Below are 26,135 nucleotides of genomic sequence, written 5' to 3'. Positions count from 1 at the left end.
CTTTTCTTCTCTGATCATTTTTTGATAGCTATGTTTGCGTGTGGTTTACAGGTTTTCGGTCAATAGTCTTGGTTAGTTCTGTAATCTCTTCAGTTATCTCATCCATGTTCATCATTTTGACTAAGACTCATAGAGTGATGACCCTCAGATACTACCCCAGTCTGACTCCTCCTGAACTAGAGACTCATAACCTTTTGGACATATCAGCTTGGTTGTCCCACAGGCACCGCCAACTCACTGTGTTCAAATCTGAATTCATTTTTCATCCCAAACACATCTCCCGTGCCAGTACTTGGGCACCATCATCTGTGCAGAAACCTGAAAGCAAGCATCGTCTTCTCATCCCTGGCAATTCTACCTTTTCGTGTTTCTTTTTTATTTTAATGGGTTTCTCCCTAATTAGAGCTTTGTTGGAAGATAGCTAACTTTCCACAAAGTTCACCATGTTGAATGGCACAGCATGGTAGTTTTTAGGCTGCTGACAAAGTTATATATCGATCACCACAATCTAATCCCAGCACATTTACATCACACCGACAAAACCCTCCTTGGCCACTGGCAGTCACTTCCTACTTCCCCTTCCCCTCAGTCTCTTTCAATGATTAAGTCTACTTTTGATTTGGATTAGGGTCGAGTTGCACTGAGCCAGAAGGTTGATACCTGTCACTTTCCAATTCCGAATCCAATTGATTGGATTTTCCTATTCTGGACATTCAATATAAGTATAATCATATAATATGTGGCCTTTTGCACCTTACTTCTTCCTTGGCATAGGATTTTCAAGATCCATCCATATTGTAGAATATAACAGACTTTTATAGAAACAGAGAGTAGAACGGTGGGTGCCAGGGATTTGGGGGGGAGGTGGGAAAATGCGGAGATGTAGGTCAAAGGGGACAAACTTCCTGTTGTAACGTGAGTACGTTTCAAAATCTAACGTGCACCGTGGTCACTGTAGCGAATAATCCCGTATTGTATACTCGGTATTTCCAGAGAGTAGATCTTAAGCTTTCTCACCATGACAGCAAAAAACTATGTGGGGTGATGGGTGTGTGAATTACCTTGATTCTGGTAATCGTTTCATAACGTATGTGTGGTCGGATCATCATGTTGGACACTTTAAAGATAGACAATTTTGTCATTTTTTTCCTCAATCGGGCTGGAAAAAAATTAAATAGTTAAAAAGGAATGAAGTTCTGCCTCCTCATATGTTTTGAACCTGCTCCTTTTTGGCATTTTTTGTTTATTGTTGTTGCATATTCCAGTTTGATCACTGTTCTAGGTTGTGGCTCCATCACGTCTTGCCTGGGCTGCTCTGATCCCTTCCTAACTGGTCACCTTTTCTCCATGATGCAAATAGAAGTTCGAGTACATTCAAATGCATCATATTTCCAGGCTTAAAACCCTTTGCATGCCCCATATTTCTGTTTTAAAGGATAAAGTCCAAGTGTCTGTCAATGATTCCCTGCAAGACCTGTTCCTACCTCAGAAAACTATCCCCACCTTCGGCCTCCACATTTTTCTTCTTGTTAGTTCCTGTATGCACAGTACCCCTCTGCCTCTGCTTCTTCTTTGCATTTCCCTAGGATACCTTTCCTCATGTTCTTGGCTTGGCTAACTCGTGTATCATCTTTCCCGGAAAGGCTTTTCAGAAACTCAAGTCAGGCAATTCGTACACCTCTCTCATAGTACTTATGTTACCATACTCAAATTTTAAATCTAGGAAATGCATGGCTCTCCAATCAGATAGTGGGGTAATCAGATAAATGGGAAGATTTTTTTTTTAAATCTTTGAAGAAATCTTTGTTGTCTGAGCATCTAAATACCAATGCATAGTAAGTACCTAATATAATTATGTTGCGTTAAACTTAATCGTGATAGTGACTGTGACCTTGGAAAAGTCCACCTTTCTAAACATTATTTTTTATACTTTAAAGTGCTAGGGTTGGATTAGTTGGTTAGTTGGTCTCTTCCTGACCTAAAATTCTAATTGTATAATTCTATTACCTTCTGGTTCAGTGAAGCTATGCCCCAATTCATATTTGATCTCACAAACAATATTTGACTGTTCTCTCCTCCTATATAATCCTTGCCAGAGCTATTGTGCAAAATTTCTTCATCATTTACTAAGCCATCCGAATATATTTGTCTCTTTAGGATAATCTAATTATGTCTTTGTTGCTAACAGAAGTTTATGGATTCTCTGGTAATCAATACCATATTTAATATTACCATATTTAATATTATATTCATCTCTCTCATGGCAAAAAATCCACATTCAAGTATCTTGTTCAGAAGATACGGCAGCTCATACAGAAAAAAATACATGAGCTTTTATAGATCAAGACTTTAGGGCCTCCATAGCTGGAAGAGAAAAAGGTAAGCCTTTAAATATCATAAAAAGTGTTTCCATTCAATTCTTCTTTCCATAACATCACCAAATGAAGGATATACTGTGAGATCAACCCAATTTGAATTTTTTTACTTACAAAACAATTAAATACAGTCCTAGTCATGGCTGTTCAGATAAGAAGTATCACTTGAATAGAATTCTTTGGGCTTAGTAGTAGTGAGAAAAAGGCCCAAATTATGTTTATAAGTGGCAACCACCAGAATTTAATGATTTCAAATAACAGAAGAGTTGAGTCACACTCTGTTGTTCACCCCCTGGACTATATTGACTTAACCAAACGAATCAAAACATTTCTTTTGGAACCATATGGATCCCAGTGCTGCAGACTGTATTTTGAGAAAGAGAAACCAGGCCATTTTAAAAAAGTAGGGTCCTCTGTTGAACCAAAAGACTCAGCTACCTGGTGTCAAATCTCTAGGTACAGCTTCACTGTTTCATTTAATGTGTTGTGAATTCCCAAGATAAAAGGCGTAGATATGCCAACACAATTACTTAAAAAATTTTTTTTTGATTAATGTTTATTTATTTTTGAGAGAGAAAGACAGAGTGCGAGCAGGGGAGGGTCGGAGAGAGGGAGACACAGAATCAGAAGCAGGCTCCAGGTTCTGAGCTGTCAGCACAGAGCCCGATGCGGGACTCAAACTCTCTAGCTGTGAGACTATATGACCTGAGCCGAAGTCGGACACTTAACTGACTGAGCCACCCAGGAGCTCCAAAACAATTACTTTTTAAAACCCAAATGGAAATGATTTTAATGTTGGACAACATTTAGGGTTAGACAAAATCTTTTCTACTTCCTCCCTCCTTATTTTTCTAAAACTCTGGAATTGTCAATAGGCCTAATAGCCATCTTATTTGTGGGACTGATACATCGATTATTTGTGGTGCAGACTAAATGGTATTAAGGAAAGAGAAAGTACCGTGTGCTCAGGTTCCATCAGGCACATGATTCTGATAAAGAACCTTAAAAGTATTGGTATCATATATTTTTGCCATTTAATCCTAGGTTGGCGGTAAAATCACTGGCCATTGGAATCTGGGAGAATATGTTCCAAGGGAAATCAGGCACTTCTTTTTGGTTTGGTTTCTCGATTTATAATTCAGCCTGGATAATTGTCCTTTGTCTCAGATAACATTTTGGAGAGGACACAAACATTTTAAATAATGTCATTATTTGTTCAAGTAATTTGAGCATATTAAGGTCATTCAGAAAATACGCAAGAATATAAAGATGTACACGAAACTGGCCCATCAGCTGATCTCTGGAGGCACCGATAATAAATAATTAGGGCTAACTGTGCCCACAGAGTTTTGTCCTGCCTTAAAAAAAAAAAGGATATTGTGAGCACTTCCTTTCTTAGCACTTTGAATAAAAAGGGAAGCACAAGATTTTCTGTAAAAAAAAATATATGGCTGAAAATTAAAAATAGGAAAATAACCTGTTCCCCTAGTGGACTTAGCTCAAGAAACAAACAAATCATGTAAATTTGAAAAAAAGCAGGGAGCTTGACCTATTTCCTCAGAAAGAGTTATAGAATCAGCAGAAACAGTGATGGTATTATGTTAGCCGGAAAACCAAAGGCATTACTGTGCTATGTAGGGAATTTGGAAACCAAATGAAATGGATCATCATTTAGGACCGTAATAACCAAAATTTTTGTCAGCTGATTCAACATACATGTGTGGTCCAGAAAAGGGGCCAAAATACTTGCACACTTTCCTCATCAGAATCCCCCACTGATTCGACAGACACAAACTTAGATATTTTATAAAAATATTTATTTATTTTTGAGAGAGAGAGAGAGCACATGGGGGAGGGCAGAGAGAGAGACAGACAGAGAGACAGAGACAGAGACAGAGAATCCCAAGCAGGCTCCTAGCTATTAGCACAGAACCAGATGCAGGGCTCGAACTCATGAACTGTGAGATCATGGCCTGAGCCAAAATCAAGAGTCAGATGCTTAACCGACTGAGCCACCCAGGTATCCTCAAACTTAGATATTAATGGCTAACATTTATAAATGCTTACTTGTCAGCCACTGTTCTAAGTAATTGACATGGACTAACTCCTTTAATTCTTAAAATAACTCTTTGAAGTCAGGACTATTATCTTCCTCATTTAACAAGGTAACAGATTCAACTTTAGCCATTTGATTCCAGAGAATCTCAACGCTAATCACCAGATTATCCTGCCTCCCAGGTCGAGACATACAAGATCCTTTCTCTCTCCCTCTGGTCTTCCTCCCCTTTTTTTCTTCTTTTTCTGCCCATCCCCACGTACCTGAATCCATTTTGGAAACCCTCTAGGCATCAAGGTTTAAAGCAAATATCCGGGCTCAATCCTTGATGGATGACATCACATAGATACTGTGCATCTTCAGAGCAGGCATTTTGGTTCTTAAATTCCTCAGAGTATGGTATTTAGAAGACAAAACAAGAGTTCTTTCTCTTGACAATTGACTGCCACGTGTTATTACCCTCACCAAGTCTCAGTCTTTTTTTTTTTTTTTAAATCAGTTCTCCATTTCACGGAAATGGCCAGAGTAGAGAAAAAGGAATGAGGAGGAAAGATAATTCCATCTTATCACACATGTAATTGAGGACAGGGAGCAAAATGAAATAGATCCACGATTGTTTTGTAAAAGGACAATTTAATCACAATTGAGTTTAAGATGAACAAATTATTCTGATAGCATCTGTAACAGCACACATAATGTTTTGTTTTACCCTATTTTATTTTTGAGCTGGGAACCATTGATCGCCAAGTCATTAAGGAACATATCAAAGGTCGGTTTTGCTTGGGAAGGGGAAAGGAAAACACTGCCATAACTGTTTATCATTATCCATTTGTAGATGGGACTTTCAATTTCTTTCATTTCATTTCTGATTGATTTGACAAATATTTACTGAGCACTAATAATATCCTAATGCAAGGAATGGAAGGGGACCCAGGGCAGAGAAATAGGAACTGTAGAATGTACCTGTACATCATCTCGTTTGGGGTGATAGGTCAAGTACATACCTGTGTGTATATCACAACTAGTTACATTCCAAATTACTGCTACGATTGCTACTATGCAGGCAAAGTAGATCATTACTTACCTTGTGGCTTCTGGCAGGAAGAAACAAATTCATACTTCCCTGTAAAAGAACACTCACGTTTCTGTGATGGAAGCATAAAACTGACAAGATGGCCTGTTGTGTGTTAACCTTGTCCCTACTGGAAAGTCAAACACATGTTTCCCAAGATGGTGAAGCCAGTAGTATGTTCTCTGTTTTCTCGGGGTAGACACTGAAGGGATGGAAAAGGAGCTGTATAGTGCAGCCCCTGGAAACCAGATGATCAAAGTGGACAGGGTGGTTGTACAAGAACGCACGTTCCTTTTCTATGCTTTTCTATCTTTGGGCAAGCGCTCAGTGTTTACAGTGCCAGCCTTCTTTCCTTTACAGATTTTGCATCTGGTAGGAAAGACCTGTGGGGAAGCCAGTTGCAGAACGGCCTCCGTTCCTTTTGGTATCTTTCCCAATCTTGCAGGGCTTTGCCACACCATAGGAGAGTGACAGCAAAGAACTCAGAGGTCTTTGACCCTGGGCGGAGGAGCACCTCCTTTGACCCTGGGCGGAGGAGCACCTCCTTTGACCCTGGGCGGAGGAGCACCATGGCAGAGACTTTCCAGTTTGTCTCTGCTCTGCCTCCACAGTTTAGGTACAGCACACAAGTCCCTTCGCTTCTCCCTCTCTGCTTCATTTGTAGAATGAAGGTAGTAACATCAGCACGGGGTTATTATTGTAATACACAATAAAGGAGCACGTACGGAAATACCTTGAAAAATACGTACGAGGTATTGTTCTTTGCTGATGGAGACTCTGCAAGGAAAACCGAGATGTCTTCTCATGTAGGGATACCATCTGTGGCACCGGGATGAACGTTTTTGAGAAATAATGGTTTGGATTCTGGTTCCCAGAGGCCTGTGCTATCTTCTGAGAAAATGTCACTCGTCTATGATTTTGATCTGGGTGTTATTCTTTCCTACCTGAAAGGCAAGCCAAGAGTTTTCTCCTACCAATGGTGTCTCCAGTGTTTCAGGTTACAACTTTAGTCGGTCATTGCTTGGGGAATATTTGGGAGAAGGGGCAGAAATTAACCTTGTAAGATGACTCATCCATGTTTTCTTAAAAAAAAAAAAAGAAGAAAAGAAAAGCACACACTTACGAGGAGCACAGATTACTTCTGAATATTAAGTCCCAATTTTTTTAACGTTTTTATTATTTATTTTTGAGACAGAGAGAGACAGAGCATGAACAGGGGAGGGGCAGAGAGAGAGGGAGACACAGAACGAAACCACGAGATCGTGACCTGAATGGAAACCAAGAGTGAGACGCTTAACAACTGAGCCACCCAGGCGCCCCTATCGCGTTTAACTTGTACTTTTTTCAAGGTAAACAGTAAACTTGTCCCTCTTCTAGAGAGGCAGAAAGACAAGGAGGAAGAAGGGGGTCACTCTGATATCTGATTCCCAGAGGGTGACTGACACTAACGACTCCCGTGGGGAGTGAGGCTTGTCAAGCAGGTGGGATGGAGGCCGATGGTCTCATCATCGTCACCTCAGTGTCACCTGGAACAGAGAGTGATGGCTTGTACGTGGGGGCCACCCAGACGAACGAGAGCTGCGTTCTAAAGCAGCCTATTCTCAGTGTCCCCAGACATCGAGCCTAAGACGCTTCCATCCTGAATGTGACTGACCCTAATTCCATGCTCTGTGACGGAGCGTCCTTCACTGTCTCCACCTTGACTTCAAAATGTCCATCAGCGCTCAAGCACTAACCAGGTTTTCAAGCGCCACCTCCAAATAAGTTGATAAAATTGTCGTGTGCGTCGCCTGACCATTCCGTCCTTCCTTCGTGTTGCGGTCTTATTTTTACATCAGCTGTTTTAAGGCTGAAGGTGCTCTCACAGTTAGCTCCTGGCGGCTCTGACAGACCTCAGCAGGATTCATGAGTCTCACGGGAGACGCAGCTTGGAGAAGGGGAAGGTCACCTTTATCTAATTGGAAATAAATCTGAGAGTCTCACAAACACGAACCCAGAACATTATTAAAAACAAAGAAGGAAGCAGGGCCAAGAATGTTACCCAAGCAAATCACTCAAGGGCAGGTCTTCTGGGACTGGTAAAATCACGTCCGTTTGCTTAAAGCCTGTAGGAGTCCTCCTGTGTCACAGCTGTGCGCTTACCGAGTTTATTGACCCCAAATACCAAGTATGAGAATAAAGCTAAGACACAACTCACGCTGTGCTGTGCATAGGAATGAGCTCAAAGCAAGCTGCAGGCCTGGCACGAAAGCCAAAGGACTGGGGAGTTTTTCTTCCACTGCAAATCTATTTTAGATGCTCGGTCATGGGGACAGGAATGAGGTTGAGGAGAAAAGATATGAATAAAGGTAGCTACTGGCAATAATTCATTTGTAAAAGAAAAACGCCCAAATGGGGAGGCATTATCTGTAAACACAATTTCAGCAGCACTGGCTATATCAGACTTTGACAGGATGCTTTGGGTGACTGTTCCTCTTGGTGCTTTTCTCAGAGATCTTAGAAATATATCATCAATCTTTGTGGCCCATTCTATGTCAACAACTGAGATAGAATTCTAGCGGACAAAACCAGAAACAAGAAGAATTATCCAGAATGAGTCTCTACAATGAGTAAACTCTTCGATTCCTGCTCCAGTCCCCCTTCTCTCGGGCTTTCACAGGCCATGAACACCAGACTCTGTTACCCCATCAAGCACAGAACATCCCTGAGATTCCCTGGTTCACCAGCTGAGCTAAAACTTTCACACCATCTGGACAGACCAGAGATAATTAAGTAGAAATGCCTACTTTCATTTCATAATTACCCAAAGACACTGAAGCTCTTCCCAGGATACCCATTCAAACTAGATGATGTTTCGGGGGTGGGGGGCGCCTGGGTGGCTCAGTCGGTTGAGCATCCAACTCTTGATTTCAGCTCAGGTCATGATCTCATGGTTCTTGGAATTGAGCCCCGCATTGGGCTCTGTGCTGAAGTGTGGAGCCTGCTTGGCATTCTCTCTCTCTCTCTCTCTCTCTCTCTGCCCCTCCCCTGCTCATTCTCTCTTTCTCTCTCTCTTTCAATAAATAAATATTTTAAAAAATGATATGATATTTCAGGACAGAAATCTAGTTTTCCTTTGGTATTGAAAAAATAATTTGAGAGCAAATGTTTCACCCAAACGTTCCAAATATTAGCTTCTTGGCTTTTCTCTTTCTTTCTTTCTTTCTTTTTTTCTTTCTTTCTTTCAGCTCAAGTGGGTATGTTGTTCCTTATTTTAAAAGATTTATTTCGGGGCGCTTGGGTGGCGCAGTCGGTTAAGCGTCCGACTTCGGCTCAGGTCACGATCTCGCGGTCCGTGAGTTCGAGCTCCGTGAGTTCGAGCCCCGCGTCGGGCTCTGGGCTGATGGCTCAGAGCCTGGAGCCTGTTTCCGATTCTGTGTCTCCCTCTCTCTCTGCCCCTCCCCCGTTCATGCTCTGTCTCTCTCTGTCCCAAAAATAAATAAAAAACGTTGAAAAAAAAATTAAAAAAAAAAATAAAAGATTTATTTCTTCATAAAGAGAAAAAAATGAATATTTTGAAAGGAAGTTTTCTATCTCCTGACAGCATCTTCACCTGTTACCACAAAATAAGACACTTGAGGCTAAAGGGGAATAAGTAGTAAGTAAAATAATAATTCACTTAGCAGTTAGTATTTAGTGAGCTCCTCCTGTGTTCCAGGTATATGTTGGACTTACTCATAACATCCAACGCATAACTAGAGCGTTGTCAGTCCCAATTATAGATGAGGAAACTGTGCTTCAGAAACCAGAAATAAGATCATACAGAGGGGACATGTGGATTTGAACTCACAGCAAAGCTTGTGATCTTCTCATTTTATCCCATTTCCTCTCCACTTACTATATATATATTTTTTAATTTTTAAATTTTACTTATTTTGAGAGGGGGTGGGTAGGGGCAGAGAGAGGGGGGGAAGAGAGACAGAATCCCAAGCAGGCTCTGTGCTGTCGGCAGAGGGCCCAACTTGGGGCTTGAACTTACTAACCATGAAATCATGGCCTGAGCTGAAACCAAGAGTCAGACGCTTAACCAGCGGAGCCACCCTTTGCTACATTTGTTAAGGTGGGCGTTTTCTTTTGTGAACAGAGATGACGTTAACGGGCCATTTTTTTCTTGGAGATGATTGGTTGGGGACGATTCCTTCACACTCTCCCTTCTCTTGGTGTATGGTGTCACCTCGGATCAAAAACCTTCAAGCACCCAGGACGACGCCTGAGCCTCTTCAGATTTCCAGCCTCCATCCATCCTGTCTCTGGCCAGGCTCCTGTGGTGTGGCCCAGCTCTACGTCTCCAATCCCTTCTGCCATGATTTCCCTTCTCACAGGCAGACCACAGGCCCATGAAGTGACTAGTGCCTTCTCTTATTCTGTACTTTCCTACCTCCAAGACTTTTCTTTCTTTTTTTTTTAATATGAAATTTATTGTCAAACTGGTTTCCATACAACACTCATCCCAAAAGGTGCCCTCCTCAATACCCATCACCTCCCCTCCCCTCCCTCCCTCTGCCCATCTACCCTCAGTTTGTTCTCAGTTTTTAAGAGTCTCTTATGCTTTGGCTCTCTCCCTCTCGAACCTCTTTTTTTTTTTTCTTCCCCTCCCCCATGGACTTCTGTTAAGTTTCTCAGGATCCACATAAGAGGAAAACATATGGTATCTGTCTTTCTCTGTATGGCTTATTTCACTTAGCATAACACTCTCCAGTTCCATCTACGTTGCTACAAAGGGCCGTATTTCATTCTTTCTCATTGCCACGTAGTACTCCATTGTGTATATAAAGCACAATTTCTTTATCCATTTGTCAGTTGATGGACATTTAGGCTCTTTCCATAATTTGGCTATTGTTGAAAGTGCTGCTATAAACACAGGGGTACACACGCCCCTATGCATCAGCATTCCTGTATCCCTTGGGTAAATTCCTAGCAGTGCTATTGCTGGGTCATAGGGTAGGTCTATTTTTAATTTTCTGAGGAACCTCCACACTGTTTTCCAGAGCGGCTGCACCAGTTTGCATTCCCACCAACAGTGCAAGAGGGTTCCCGTTTCTCCACATCCTCTCCAGCATCTATAGTCTCCTGATTTGTTCATTTTGGCCACTCTGACTGGCATGAGGTGATATCTGAGTGTGGTTTTGATTTGTATTTCCCTAATGAGGAGCGACGTTGAGCATCTTTTCATGTGCCTGTTGGCCATCCGGATGTCTTCTTTGGAGAAGTGTCTATTCATGTTTTCTGCCCATTTCTTCACTGGATTATTTGTTTTTCCAGTGTGGAGTTTGGTGAGCTCTTTATAGATTTTGGATACTAGCCCTTTGTCTGGTATGTCATTTGCAAATATCTTTTCCCATTCCGTTGGTTGCCCTTTGCACAGCAATGGAAACAATCACCAAAACTAAAAGGCAACCTCCAAGACTTTTCTAGGGCCACCAACTCAGCCAGGAAGGCCCTTCTCCCTGCCCCTTCTGCCTTCATGAGACTCACTCCTGCCACTTTCCCAGCCCTCCTCCAAGGCTTCCCTTACTTCTCGTGGCTGGAAGCAATTTCTCCTCGTGCACTTTTAGAGCATTCTCTGTATATTTTGTGTAAACTGATCCCTTTTCACACTGTAATATGGTATTTATATTTGAGTCTTATTTCACACTTTAGAGCCAAGGGAGGGTCTATACCCAATTCACTATTTTCCACAGAGCCTAGCTTATAATTGTAAGGACGCTAGATTTAGAAAAAAACTATACATTTAAAAAGGACATCTACTTAAAATTGAATTATCAAATAAAGTGTAATTTTTAAGTATAATTGAATATATGGGGTGTCTGGGTAGCTCAGTTGGTTAAGCACTGAACTCTTGGGTTTTGGCTCAGGTCATGATCTCGTGGTTTGTGGGTTGGAGCCTCACATTGGGCTCTGTGCTGGCAGTGTGGATTCTGCTTGGGATCCTCTCTCTCTCCCTCTCTGCCCCTTCCTTGCTCGCGCTTTCTCTGTCTCTCAAAATAAATAAATAGATAAACATTAAAAATATTTGAATATGTAAACTATTACATGGAACATACTTATATTTTTTAAAAAGTACCTATTCCTTATCTGAAATTCAAATGTAAGTAGGTATCCTGTATTTTACCTGGAAACTTTAAAAGTAGATATTCAAATTATTTAAAAACTTTTTATTTATTATTTTTGAGAGCCTGAACAGGGAAGGAGCAGAGGGAGAGGGGGACAGAGGACCCGAAGCGGGCTCTGTGTTGACAGCAGAGAGCCCGAGGTGGGGCTTGAACTCATGAACCGTAATATCATGGCCTGGGCTGAAGCCGGATGCTTAACCGACTGAGCCACCCAGGTCTCCCCTCACCACGTGGTTTTTGAATGAATGAATTTCATGCAAGTCTCCAAATCTGACTGCTGTATCATTATAAGCTCAAACAGTCATAAATTACAGATAGCTTTGGAAAGGGTCATAATGGCAATTAAACCCAACCTTCTAGTTTTAGGATTATTTTTCAAAGCGGGCTCTCTCTGAGACTTGCTGCAAATCACACGACTAGCTGGTATTGTTTTAAAAATATAACATAGATCCCTGAAGCTTTAGAGAGCTCTAAGGTTGGAGAGAACTTGAAACCTCTGGGCGTACTCAGTGGCTCGTTCTGGGGTTTCCATGTATAACTATTTCAGCCTCTGTTTTGCTGCCCTTATGTCTCTTTACACATCTGCACATTGTTTCAAACTATGAAGTCTTAAGAATCAGGGACTGTCCTGTCTGTTGGGTCACTGGTCAATCCTGCACGCTAAATAGAATACAATTACAAAAAGACCTCTGCTATATGTCAATAGAACCAGGACGGACCTCAGGAAAGTGATGGAGGCCCCACCTCTCTGTCTCCTTGCCCTTTGGAAACTCAGCCCAGCCCACCGAGCTTCTGTCCTTATAGGGCCCCCGGTCTCTGGCCCTCCTTCCTCCCTTCGGAGGCTTCCTCCTGTCATCCGACTGCCAAGCGGAAAAACAACCTGACAAACTAAGCTGAACGTTAAATGCCGACATGGATTTAGTGGGTTTTGTGTGCACCTCCTCCAAGAACCAGCTCAAACGTCATACTTTGTGTGAGGACTCTATTGATTTCCCCCGGAGATTAACTGCTTCCTCTTGGGGGTCTATCACCACACTTCAATCAACTCTGTGGTATCATTCTTCATGGGCTGAAGTACAATTAGCTGTTTATAAACACGCACACACACACACAGACACACACACACACACAGACACACACACACACACACACACATACACAATGACCTCTTCAAGAACAGGGACAATACCTTCTTTATATGTGTGCTGCTAACATCTAATATAATGTCCATCTAATAATAGGCAATCAATATATATTTCTCCTATTTTGATAAGTTTATTGAATTGGGATTCCTAGGTGTATAACAGCCAATACAGTGACTCTCAAATGAGTAGAGGGTCGAGCACCGAAAATAGCCAGGAAAGAAGCTTTCTTCTTGTCTCATGTTCTAACAAGTCGTCTTCAGTTATGTCTAGCAGTCAGGCCTGGAGATTCCTTCTAAGAATAGGATTATGACTCGTTCAGGAGTGTTTACAATGCTAAGCATTATAAATCTTAAACTGTTTTTTTTTTCTTCTAAGTGTTGCCTCCAACAAAGCTGTTTTGAATCTCTCTCTTCTGTTTCTTCAATAGCATCTTGGGCAGATTCCATAACTTTCTGGCCACTTTTAATCATTGAAACACACACTTGTCAGTTCAAAACAGGAGGGGAGAGGGTGAGGTTCTTACCCTACTCTCATTCCTTCCTTCTGGGCCCATTTTCTTTGAACTTGAAGGCAGAGAGGAGGGACAGGAGAATTAAGGGTCAGCTTATAAAACCATCCCTATTCTGGACCAAGGTATAAGGCATTTCTGGAATCCCCCTGGTTTGGAATGGCTCTGTCCTTCGCCGGTGGCTTCTGTTGAACCAGCGGTGGTCTCTCTGTAAGGAAAGTGTCCTTCGTTTCTTGGAGAGGTGTTCGCTTGTCCCAAGGCTAGTCTAAGTCCAGCCCTCCTGCCATATTTTTTGGGGGGTAAGGGCTCCGTCCCTTGGTCCTATGGCTGCCTGAGCTGCTCTAGAGACCCTGCCCCCACCGAACCCCTGTATCCTGTCATTTGGAACCTCAGATATGATGGGTTCTCTTCCTAAATATTTACGTTGGTGCCTTTGAGCCCTGAAGGTACAGGCTACACCAGCATACTTTCTGTATTCATTAATATAAGAATAAGAATACAAATATAATAAGAAATAGGCACTTTTGCCATGTTTACAAACATGCTCTTCCTCTGAATCCCTTGTCAGGTTTCCCTAAGGACTCCCTCCCCACACTCCACCGTTTTCCAGTGGGAGCTCTACAGTGAGCTGCAGGCTGTACAGGTCAGCAAGGGACAAGGAGACAGACTCTCCCTTCTGTTGGCATCTCCAACTCTACCTAGGATTCTCTTGCAGCATATGCCCCTTGACCATGCTCTTAGGCAGCTTTTCTTAAGTAGGGTCACCGGTCCTCCGCTGGTCAGCCGTGAGCGATGCTTTAAAACTACATCACCAGAGTTGCGCCTCCCCATGCTGGTCTAGAACTCCTTGTAGAACCCACTGTTAGCAAACCAGCCTGTTAGCAGCAGTCTGGGGCTTGGGCATATTTTTAAAGTTGTTTTTACACTGATACTTTGTTATTCTTCTTTTTAAAAATTTTTTAATGTTTATTTAAGAGAGAGAGAGAGAGAGAGAGAGAGAACAAGCAAGGGAGGGGCAGAGAGAGACGGAGACACAGAATCCGAAGCAGGTTCCAGGCTCCGAGTTGTCAGCACAGAGCCCAACGTGGGGCTCGAACTCACGGACCATAAGATCATGACCTGAGCCAAAGTCGGACGCTCCCCTGACTGACCCACCCAGGTCCCCCAGTTATGCTTCTTTCAATTTTAATCTCCACGTAGTCACTAAGTGCCTAGTTTAGAATTCACAGACGCTGTCAGTCCTGCGAAAATTAAGACAATCCTCTCTGCTCTGTTGGATACAACAGAGCATTTTTTTTCTCTATGAAAGAGATCCAAAGTGTCGCCAATTCTATCAACTTTCTGTTTGTTCCTTCTGAAGTTATCCAAGCAGTGCTTTTTAAGAGGATGGTTTCTAAGAAAAATAAAATGAATCACATATATTCAGCATGTTGCTCTCAAAGGGCATTAGTAATGCAAACATAATAAGTGATTAGTACTCAATTTTAAAAGTGCAAAGCCAGTAATTGTATTCTGCTCAGAGGGGAGCTGGCGCATTTGTCCTGGCTCGAGCCCTCAGGCTATTTATGGACCCTGTGCAGGAAGGCTTTGGGTTCCTGATGTTGTGAACCATGTTTTTTGGGGTTAAATGGTGTTCTCCAAGAGAGGTATATTGAAGTCCGCGTCTACAAAACCTCAGAATGTGACCTTATTTGGAAACAGGGTCTTTATGGGCATAATCAAGTTGAATGAGGTCATTAAAGTGGCCCTGATTCCAATATTACCCGTATCCTTAAAAGAATGGGAAATTTGGACACAGACGCACACAGACAAAGAATGTCACGTGAAGAGAAAAGCAGAGACCGGGGTGATATTTCTACAAGCCAAAGAAAACCAGAGACAGCCAGCAAACTACCGGAAGCCGGGGGGGGAAGCAGGGAACGGGTTCTTCCTCACAGCCTCCAAAGGAATCAATCCTGCTGACGCCTTGATCTTGGACTTCCGGTCTCCAGACTGTGAGACCATGAATTTCTGTTGTTAAAGGCAGCCTGTTTGTGGCACTTGTTATGGGACCCCCTAATCCATAAGGCCTTTCTCTTAATCTCTTAACTTCTAAACTCATGTACCAAGGGCACTCACCTCCCATTTGGGAGAAGCACCTGTAGGAAATGAGGCTAAAACAGAGGGCAGAGCTCCTGGGATTCTGTGGCCGTGCTGCCCAAAGTGTGGTTTTCCTGCCCTCCCCCCTCCAGCCTCTTTACCTCACCCCCTTTCTGAGCCAAGAGACGTCATCACCCAGGAAAAATGAACTCTGGTGCATTCTTTGTTCTTTTCCCTGAAATGAAATTGTTTTCTGCAACATAAATGTAGAATTCTACATCGGCAAAGTGGCAAATAGTTGGGGAACGTAACATATTTGTGAAACAGAAATGAGAACTTTTTGTCTTTTTTTGGTGGAGGGGAAGCACCCATCTAGAAAAAGCCTCTGTTTTACTACGAAGGAAACTGAAATAATAGAAAAAATATACGATGTCTGTCCTCCTCTGCATATTCTCTCCACCCCCACTCCCATTCCTGGCACAGAGCTTCTGAAACCCTCGTAATATCCTCAGTGAAAAGGACACTAGGAAGATCTTTTGTTCTAATATTTGGTTTTTGAGCCTAGTTCCTGACACAGGGCTCCTAAATCCTTTGGAATTTCGCGGGTGATAGAAGCATCTTTTGTTCTAATGAGATGACTCGTGGTGGGCTTCTGGATAGCTTCAGGATGGGGGCTGGTCACCAGGAAGACGAAGCCACGATTAGAAGCTTAGAATTTATAGACCTTCCCCCATTCTCAGGGCAAGGAGAGGGATAAAGATTGAGTTAATGATCAATCATGCCTATGTGGTGAAGTCTCCATCAACATTCCAATACTACAGGGTTCCGAGAGCTTCTGGTAGGTGAACACATCCACGTATCAGAAGATAGTCCCCCAATTCCATGGGGACAGACATTCCCAGACCTCGTTCTGTGTGTCTCTTCATCTGGCTGTTCACCTGTATCTTTTAACATGTCCTTTGCTATATAATAAACCAATAAACGTTTTTCCTTGAGTTCTTTGAGCCATTTTAGCAAATTACTGAGCCTGAGGAAAGGGTCATGGAACCTCCAATTTATAGCTGGTTGGTCAGAAGCATGGGTGACAGCCTGGGGCTGGAGACTGGTATCTGAAGTAGGGCAGTCTTTGGGCTGCGTTTTTAAAATTCTTCTTGTTTGCTTTTTAATTTTTTAATGTTTATTTATTTTTGAGAGAGAGAGAGAGAGAGAGAGACAGAGTGTGAGAGGGGGAAGGGCAGAGCGAGAGGGAGACACAGAATCCGAAGCAGGCTCCAGGCTCCGAGCCGTCAGCACAGAGCTGGAGGCGGGGCTGGAACCCACAAACCGTGAAATCATGACCTGAGCCGAAGTCAGGCGCTCAACTGACTGAGTCACCCAGGCACCCCTTAGGCGCTGACACTAACCCCCTGGGCAGATGGTGTCAGAACTGAATTGAATTGTAGGACACCCAGCTGGCACTGGAGAATTAGGTGGTGTGGAAAAAAACGCACACATTTGGTGACCAGCAGTGAAATGGAACGTTGACAGGAGAAACGGTCTTCCCTTGTCACTCACCTAGAGAAGAATAAAAAGTTAAGACATTATTTTGCACTGGCCAGTAATCTGCCCCAGTTTGGGGTTCTGAAAATACAGTGTCTGACACATAGAAGTGTTCGATGAATTCCTGTCGACAGACAGTGATTATCACTATATTTATAATCTATACAAAATCTTTGCAGTCCTTGCCAAGTGTGATTTATCCTGGGGTTAGAGTCTTAGTTCTAACCATGCAGGTGGTTTGGCACTGTGCTTTCTGTCTCCAAGCCGAAAATGAAAACATAAGAGGGGTGAAATAAAATGTCCTCATTCCCCCACACAACTACACCCTTGCCGCGGTTGGTTAGGGGAGAAATAAAGTAATTTTGAGATAAGTAATTCATTGTCACTCCGGGTAGGAGTGATCTCTGAGCATAATATAGCTGTTTTATTTCTAAGAAATAAGGTCAAAATTATGTAAATACTATGACCATGAAGTTTTCATGTAGAGAAAATAGTGGTTTTCTTAAGGAAATTAATTCTTAGGGTGGGGATAAATTATTAAATGTGTTTTTTTTTTAGTTCATATTAACTGCAGGAAAAAAAAAACAACAAACCCACCCTCGGAGGACAGCAGGTCAATGAACAGAACCAGAAGCAAGACAATCAACAAACAGCTAAAGCAGTGAGATTTCCTTTTAAGACAAAGGAAGAGACTGGGAGGTCTTGGGACTTTCCTCCCTTTGGAGAGATGGTAGGTCCTGGAGAAACGGGGGCTGGGAGAGACCTGGAAGCTGTCAAATTGTGGAAGAACAGGGTTGGGTATGAGACATATCTACACAGGACACCTCTGAAGGCCTAAAATACCCTTGTGAGACTGCCAGCCCACCAAAAAGCCTCCAGAGGGTCATAAGGCCTCTAACAACACAAGGAGGCAAATTAGTTAGGTCAAACGTTCCATGGGCTAAACCCTTCCCAAAGGAACTGCTTAACGCCCCCCGGGGAACTCTCTCATTGGATGCGTGTGTGTGTGTGTGTGTGTGTGTGTGTGTGTGTGTATATGGGGGTGGGTTGCAGTAGCTACAGACAGATCTTTTATTATTAGGTTACTCGGGGCCCAGTTTTGGTTCCCTGCTTTCTCAGATACGTGACTATGAGTAAACTGTTAACGTTTTCTTATGTGATTTACACTGTTGGCTTTTCATCGGAAAATGGGCCTAGAAACGACTTCATGCAGCTGTGAGCCTTCATGAGGTAGTGCACGGAGAGGGACTAGAACCTGGGAGAGCTTCTATGAATCTGAGTAATTATTAGTATTAGAACACCACAAGTAAAAGATGTATGAAAGGGAAATGTCTTAATGGGCTATCCTGGGAACACTATTCGGTATTAATTTTGAATTTATATGGCCAAACTCTATTGACCAGGTCGAATCTGCTTGATAACAGTATTTTTAGAATACTGTTACTTAGTACTTACGTAGAAGTTGTTGATAAAACGTGGAGTCTCTTTCTTGAGAGAAAGCAGAATTAGGGTCTATGAAAAGATGTTTGCAATTGAGAAGTGATTTCCCTGTAAGGGTTCACTAACTAGAATGTGTATTAGACTTACCCTAAAGGTTTACTTATTTGTTTGTTTGTTTGTTTGTTTGTTCAGAGGGTGGGCAGAGAGAGAGAGAGAAGGAGAGAGACCAAGTAGGCTCCACGTTCAGCACGGAGCCTGATACGGGGCTCAATTCCATGACCATGAGATCATGACCTGAGCCAACATCAAGACTGAGCCACCCGGGCACCCTTAGACTTACTCTAGATAAGAGAAGTCACTAGCATAAAGGAACTAGCATAGGAATGACAACACGACACGAGAACTATTGTTCTTGACAAGCTCTTGACAAGAGCTATTTTTCCGGAGTTTTCTGATTTGTGACATTGTTGTTATTGGTCTCACTGTAACTTTCTTTTCCAAAATTTGTTATGAATGCTACATTTTAACATTATTATTTATTAATAGTTTTTCAAGTTTTTTTTTTTTAAATTCCAGTTAGCTAACATACGGTGTAATATTAATTTCAGGTGTAGAATTTAGCGATTCATCACTGACATATGACACCCAGTGCTCATCACAAGTGCCCTCCTTGGTACCCATCACCCATTTAACACACCCCACAACCCGCCTCCCCTCCAGTAGCCCTCCATTTGCTCTACAGTTGAGAGTCTGTTTTCTGGTGTTCCTCTCTTCTTTTTCCCCCTACGTTCACCTGTTTTGTTTCTTAAATTCATTAATACTAATGTTTTTTCTTGCGACTCTCATAAACACCCTTGAAAAAACTGGAATTACTACAGGATGTTAAAATAACAACATTGGAAATACCAGGGTATAGAATTTGTATTTGAAAAAAAATGTCACATTGGACAAAGATTTTTATCAGTATCCAATTAGTTTGGGCTATTAATCCCTAAGGTATTCTACATTACCTAAGCTAAAACAGGATGTTGGTGTGAAAGTTGGGGAGAGGACACGAGAGGGGTTAGAACGTAACACACTATGTGTTTGCTCCCTTGGATCTGGTCTAGAGCTCATCGAAAATGAGCCAAGGACGTGTCTTTTATGGTTCCGACCTAAACATTCCATTTGAGTCCATAACAAAAATAAGGTTTAAACTGTTGCAAATGCACAACTCAGTTCCCAAATCCACCAACAAAAGTGAACACAGCCAAGGAATGAAGGAGATCAATAGGTCTGGAACGATTAAAAGGCAGTAAAAGCAGCAGCTACTTTGACTTCGATCCTCTGTGTCTTCTTTAGCCTGAACTCTAAACGTGTATTTTAAAGCCAATAAATTTAGAATCTAATTATCCCCCCCAGAACATTGTGTGCGATGCTTATCACTCTAATTCTGTTGACTTATGTAAAAGAAAATGAAATAAAACTTTCAAAGGGCATAAGGTTAACGTTAATGCAACCACGCCACCCAGTGAATATGCCGTGCGTACAAAAATGTTCCTAGAATTTAGCATTTTCTTTAAATATTAGTGCCTTTTCAGTAGACCTACAGCCCCAACTTTTCCTATAAAATCATGCACTAAAATGGTAGTTCAAAACTGTATAAGAGCATTATACATTTCTACCTACTCATGCAGAATTACAGTTAAAATGTTCAAAGGCTAGTCCAACCCTTGTAAATAAAGGGTTTTGCATATTCGATGTAACCTCTAATGTTGGCAAGCAATAGAGGTTAGATGACAGGTGAAGGAGGCCCATTGTGTTCTGTCTTATGAAATGTTAGGCAGGCACAAAACAATGACATGCCTTTGCAGTAGGAAATGTTGTCTACACCTCACAATAAGAAGTTTCAAAGATTTTGTCTGATGCCATTCAAGCAACATGAGCTCATAATTTCACTTCAGCTTGCTATTCGTGGTGAGTCATCGTTTTTAAGAAATGAATGAATATTATTAATTCATAGAAGTGGGTTGAATAGTGGCATCAGTGATACAGCCAAATAATTTGTGAATTAGGCGACGTGATGTGGTCAAAAATGCTGTCATGATTTCAGGTAGGATTACTATCCTAGCTTCTACCAATCAGGCCATAGATACTGTTTTCAGTTTAAAGTTCACAAAAATTGAATAGACAACTTTTTTGGTCATCCTTTTATTTTGCTTAGAAATATAAGCCCTCTTAAGAGGGGGACGTATGAAGAACCAAACAAAGTACAATAAAAGCCTCCTTTCACTCTGACCCCCAGTTTCCCTGCTCAGAGGCTACTACTGTTATTACTACTGTCTTTTGTTAGATGAATCATGTTTATTTATTTATTTTTTAATGTTTATTTGCTTATTGAGAGAGAGAGAGAGAGAGAGAGAGAGAGAGAGAGAGACAGTACAAGCGGGGAAGGGGCAGAGGGAGAGGGAGACACAGGCTCCAGACTCTAATCTGTCAGCACAGAGCCCAACGTAGGGCTCGAACCCACAAAACATGAGATCGTGACCTGAGCTGAAGTTGGAGGCTTAACTGGCTGAGCCACCCAGGCGCCCCAGATGAACCATGTTTAAAAAGGAATAGTTAATTTCAACAACAGACGTTAACGGGGTGTTCAGTTTGTGCCGGAGGTAGCGTTAGGTGCTAGGGAATCAAGTCATTAAGAACCAGCCCCGTGAAGTGGTTGAGACAGACACCAAACAGATCATTTCCATGTAACATAAACTTTGATTTTTTTTAAGTATGCAAAGAATCCACTGATCTCTTCCAATTGCCATGTATCTGGACATTTTCATGTGGATCTCCTACAGGCATCTCGAGCTTGACGGGTCCAAAACTCAACCACCACTCACCACCCAAAATGAGTTTCCCTCTGTAAATCAGAGAATGACACCCCATTTATCCAGGTGCTTGAGCCAGAAAACTCCTGCTAAACAGACATTTATCAAGCATCTACAACAACTATGGACTTGTGCTAGGCTATGAATATATGACGGTAAATAGGGTAGTTCTTGTCTTCACCAAAACCTGTTTATGAGACTCTGTCCTTGCTGTCTCATACTTCTGCCCTCCTTGTCCAATCAGTCATCCAGTTCTGCCTCTTCTCCTTCTTAAACTCCTCTGAGACCTATTTCCATTACACTGGCAATACCCTAGGACAGGCTGCCCTCTTCTTTTCTCTGGATTACTACCCTGATGTCCCAGTTGGTTTCCCTCCCTCTTGGACTGGTTTCCTTGCCAATCCGGAGTTCCATTTTTCTCACAAATTTCAGAATCATCATCTAAAATACAGACCTAATCATGTTTATATTAAACCTAAACCTTCAAACTTTCCATCACCTTTAGGAAGAAGTCCAAACTCCTTAACTAGTCCTAACTCCTTATGACTAGAATGCTCTTCATGATCTGGTCCCTGTTTACCTCCTCAGCCCTGAGTCTACAATCTGTGTTCACAGACTGTGCTCTCCTCTCATGCGTGGGCCTTCACACGAGTTGCTACCTATATCTTCAATGCTTGCCTCCCCTCCACCCCTACCTTTAACCTGGCCAATTTCTAGATATTCGCAAGCATGAAGCCAGTGAGACTGAACTGCATTAAAAAAAATTTTTTTTTATTACTTGCCTCCTTTCCCTATGAGAATATAAGATTGGTCAGGTCAATTATTAGATTGGTTTTTACCACATTTGTTTGCTCACTATTCTATTTCTAGTATCTAGCTCAGTATCTGGCATAAAATTAGGGGCTTAATATTTTTGCCTGAATAAATGATTGCTGGGGGCAAGTCGACTAATTCACGCTGTGGAATAGGTAAAAACTTCTTGAAAGACATCTGAAAAATAAGTAAGGATAAGTAAGAGTCAGGCAAAGAAATCAGGATAGTTCAGAGAGTCAACAAAAATAAGTCTCAAAGTATAAAACAGCCTCATGAACGGGAAGTAGGCGTGATGGGGAGGTGAGGTTGGAAACATAGATAGCGACAAGATCATGGAGGTCCCAGCAAGCAAGGCTATGGAGCTAAGACTTGATGTTGGAGGTGAGAAGAAGGATGGGCAGAAGAAATCTAAGCAGACAAGTGAAATGGTCAGGTTTACATTTGAAACTGATCATTCTGGCTGCTACTTATAAGATGAAGTTGGGGATGTGGGCAGGGGTGGTAAGGCTAGAGACAGCACTGAGATAGTTGAAATGAAAGGGTCCAGTTAAATTTGGAATGGCTCATGCGCCCTCCCGATATAACTATCTAGAAGGCAAAGAAATTATTGAAGGAGTCACCAGGAGGACATGACCGCTGGTTGACCTACGAGTTGGACGCTGGCAACTGGAGGCTCCCCCCCCCCCCCGCCCACCCTGCCCGTCCTTGGAACGCGCATCCAGCTTGCCTTCCCCCCTCCCAGAGGGGGTTCCAAGGACGCAGCCTTGTGACAGTGATGTGGTGTGGAGAGCCATCTGGATTGTATATGTGACTGAAGGATTCTATATAAACTGTTAAGATTTGGCAGGCAAGTGTGGAGGTCCACGCCTCTTGTGGCCACCCAAGACAAGCCTTGTGTGTAAATTCCCTTGCCGATTCAACCTGCTACGTAATAACCTGGAGTGGCCCACCTCTTTTTTCCATCTCCCCCAACCCTCCAAGTATGGGTCTGGTTACACCCAGGTTACACCCAGCCAAGGAGTTTGTGAACCAACAGAAATAAAAGCCTGAATCTCAAGGGAGAAGTCAGGAATAGCAATAGATTTAGGCTCCATGAGCAAACGGATTAGAAAAGTGAGAGTGGATGATAATCCCAAGGAGAAAATATACACAAAACAACAACAACAACAACAACAACAACAACAACAACAACAGGTTGGAACTTACACTGGTTAAGACAGAGAAAGAGCCAGCTAAGAAGTGGGAGGCAGGTAGAAGAAAACAGGGAGGGAAGCAAAGGGAATTAAGTTTCAAGGAGGGTCTGTCTGCTCTATGGTAACAAATGTAGCCCAGAGGTCTAGAAAGAGAAGCACCCATGCATAGCATTGGCAGAGGTGGTATATTTCATTTTCTGAAATAAGCAAGGAGGTACATGTGGCGGGGAGGGAAAGGGAGAGGCAGGAATGTGTTGCCTGATGGCTTGAGTTTTCTCACTTCCCTGGAAACAAGACTACAGGAAATGTGTGTGGCCCGTACACAATCTCTGCTCACATGAATGGGTGCCTGATGGCAAGTAGGGAGTCGAATCCAGTCTTAGGATTTCACCTATTTTCTACCACCCTAGACCAAGTGAAGCGCCTTTTCATCCTTACTTATCTCCCCCAAACAAAGCAGAGTAACAATCTGGAACCCAGCACTTAAAAAAGGGATTTACTTTAACCCAAAGTACGAGCTACCACAGAGAGTCTCCTGCGTTACAGGATGCCATCGTCTCGCTGAGCATCCCCATCACGTGACTCAAAGGTCTGTTCAGTCCTTACAGGTCTGTCACACAATCTCTCTGCGCTCTAGGGAGGGAACATGAAATGGAAATGAGAAAAGGTACAGGCATAAAAACTGCAGGTGTGGGGCGCCTGGGTGGCGCAGTCGGTTAAGCGTCCGACTTCAGCCAGGTCACGATCTCGCGGTCCGCGAGTTCGAGCCCCGAGTCGGGCTCTGGGCTGTTGGCTCAGAGCCTGGAGCCTGTTTCCGATTCTGTGTCTCCCTCTCTCTCTGCCCCTCCCCCGTTCATGCTCTGTCTCTCTCTGTCCCAAAAATAAATAAACGTTGAAAAAAACAACAACAACAAAAAAAACTGCAGGTGAACGTGCATGTGTGTGAAGTGCTTGAAAAATACCTCTTTGGCCACACTGGCCCCCTCCTCCTAGAGAGAAGTAGGGGCTGGGAAGGGGTTGAGGGAAGTGGTAGTTTGTTACAAAGTTTCCTGAAAGCTGTTAAGATGGGAAACTGAGGAATGATCAATTAAAGGCGTGTCAAGAATCAAGAGGTGAGCTGAAGCTGGAGACCAAGACTCGGTCATCTGTCCCCGTGTATTATTTCCTCGAGGGTGCCAGGGTAGGGATTTTTGGGATCCATTCAGGGGTAGTTTTGACAGCACCTGGGTCAGAGGCACCGGACACAGGGAGTTTGGACGCTGATAAACCCTGCAGTTTAGGCTGGGAAGGGAGGCAGTGGCCTGAGGGCTAACAAGGATAATGAAATGAAAGAACAGATATTAGAGCATGTGAGGGTACACAGGTACCGCAAAACAAGATGCCACAGTTGTAAAGAATGCTATAGGTTTAAGTGTCTGCCGTAGTTGGTGTCTTTCTGGATGATGATGAAAACTCTAGAAAGTCTGAGATTTCTACCCTTCCAGTCTCTACCTCACACTGCTCAGTGGCAGGCAACTGAATTTTTCTTTTTAAAAAATGTTTATTTATTATTGAGAAACAGAGACAGAACACGAGCGGGGGAGGGGCAGACAGAGAGGGAGCCACAGGATCAGAAGCAGGCTCCAGGCTCTGAGCTGTCAGCACAGAGCCTGATGCGGGGCTCGAACTCACAAACTGCGAGATTATGACCTGAGCCAAAGTCGGACGCTTAACCGACTAAGCCACCCAGGCACCCCTGGGCAACCGAATTTCTAAAAAATCACACTTACCCTTGCAACTGAGTTGATTTTAATAAATACCCATTTGCTTTTTCACACTTTTCATTCTAACAGAACTATCAAATTGCCACAGCTCTGGTAAAATTATCCCCCAACTGAACAGTTATGCTGTAGAGTTCTCTTGCTCATCCTTTACCTCAGTTTTTCCTCCCCCATTGGGTCCATTCTATTCTTGGCCTACACAGAGGTCACTCTTTTCTCGTTTGGACTCTCAACAGTTTACACATTTTGTTAAGCTCTTACCATTTACAAGATATTTTACCAGGGACCGGTATAAATACTATCAGTCAAAAGAACAGCTAACACTTTTTGATTGCCCACAATTCTTTCTTTTTTTTTTTTTTAATGTTTATTCATTTTTGAGAGAGGAGGGGGGAGGGCACAAAGAGAGAGGGAAACACAGAATCTGAAGCAGGACCCAGGCTCCAAGCCGTCAGCACAGAGCCCGATGCAGGGCTCGAACCCACGAACCATGAGATCATGACCTGAGCAGAAGTTGGATGCTTAACCGACTGTGCTACCCAGGTGCCCCAAGGGCCCACAGTTCTGCCAGGTACTTTATATGAACTAATGCATTTAATCTTCATGACACCCTGTACGTTGAATAGGAAGGTTATCTCCATTTTTGAACAGGTGGAGACCAGCTTAGGTTAAACAACTAGCCTGAGTTCACATAGGTAGTAGTAAGTAGTGTGATCGGGGATTGAAACCCAGCTACTTCTGATTCCAGACCTGTGCTCTCTGTCCTTCAGTGTCCCCACTTCCCCTGCCTCTAAGGAGATGTGCTCCCGTATAGGAAGTGTATGCACAAGTAATGAATTTGATTTGGCAAGTGCCAACGAAAGGTCGTTTTTCTCTCCTTTCCTCACTGACTCTCTGAGATCTCTAATATTCTATTTTCCTAACCTACTTTTGAGTTTTACTAAAGTCTGACTTTGAGATTTACCTAAGTACATGGGCTTAGATAGGGGAAAATTAGCCCTCGACTACTTAATATGGAATGTATTTGTTCGAAACGGTATAGACTTCTCTATGAATACGCACAACCAAGCACCAGAACGTCTACTTCCAACACAAGATTTTCAGCGTTTTCACTTTATTCAGTCCAGACTCCCCATCCAACATAC

Source organism: Prionailurus bengalensis, chromosome E4, assembly GCF_016509475.1.
Source record: "Prionailurus bengalensis isolate Pbe53 chromosome E4, Fcat_Pben_1.1_paternal_pri, whole genome shotgun sequence".
In the NCBI taxonomy this organism is placed as follows: domain Eukaryota; kingdom Metazoa; phylum Chordata; class Mammalia; order Carnivora; family Felidae; genus Prionailurus; species Prionailurus bengalensis.
The sequence above is the reverse complement of the archived record's forward strand: the minus strand, read 5'-3'. Positions refer to the sequence as shown.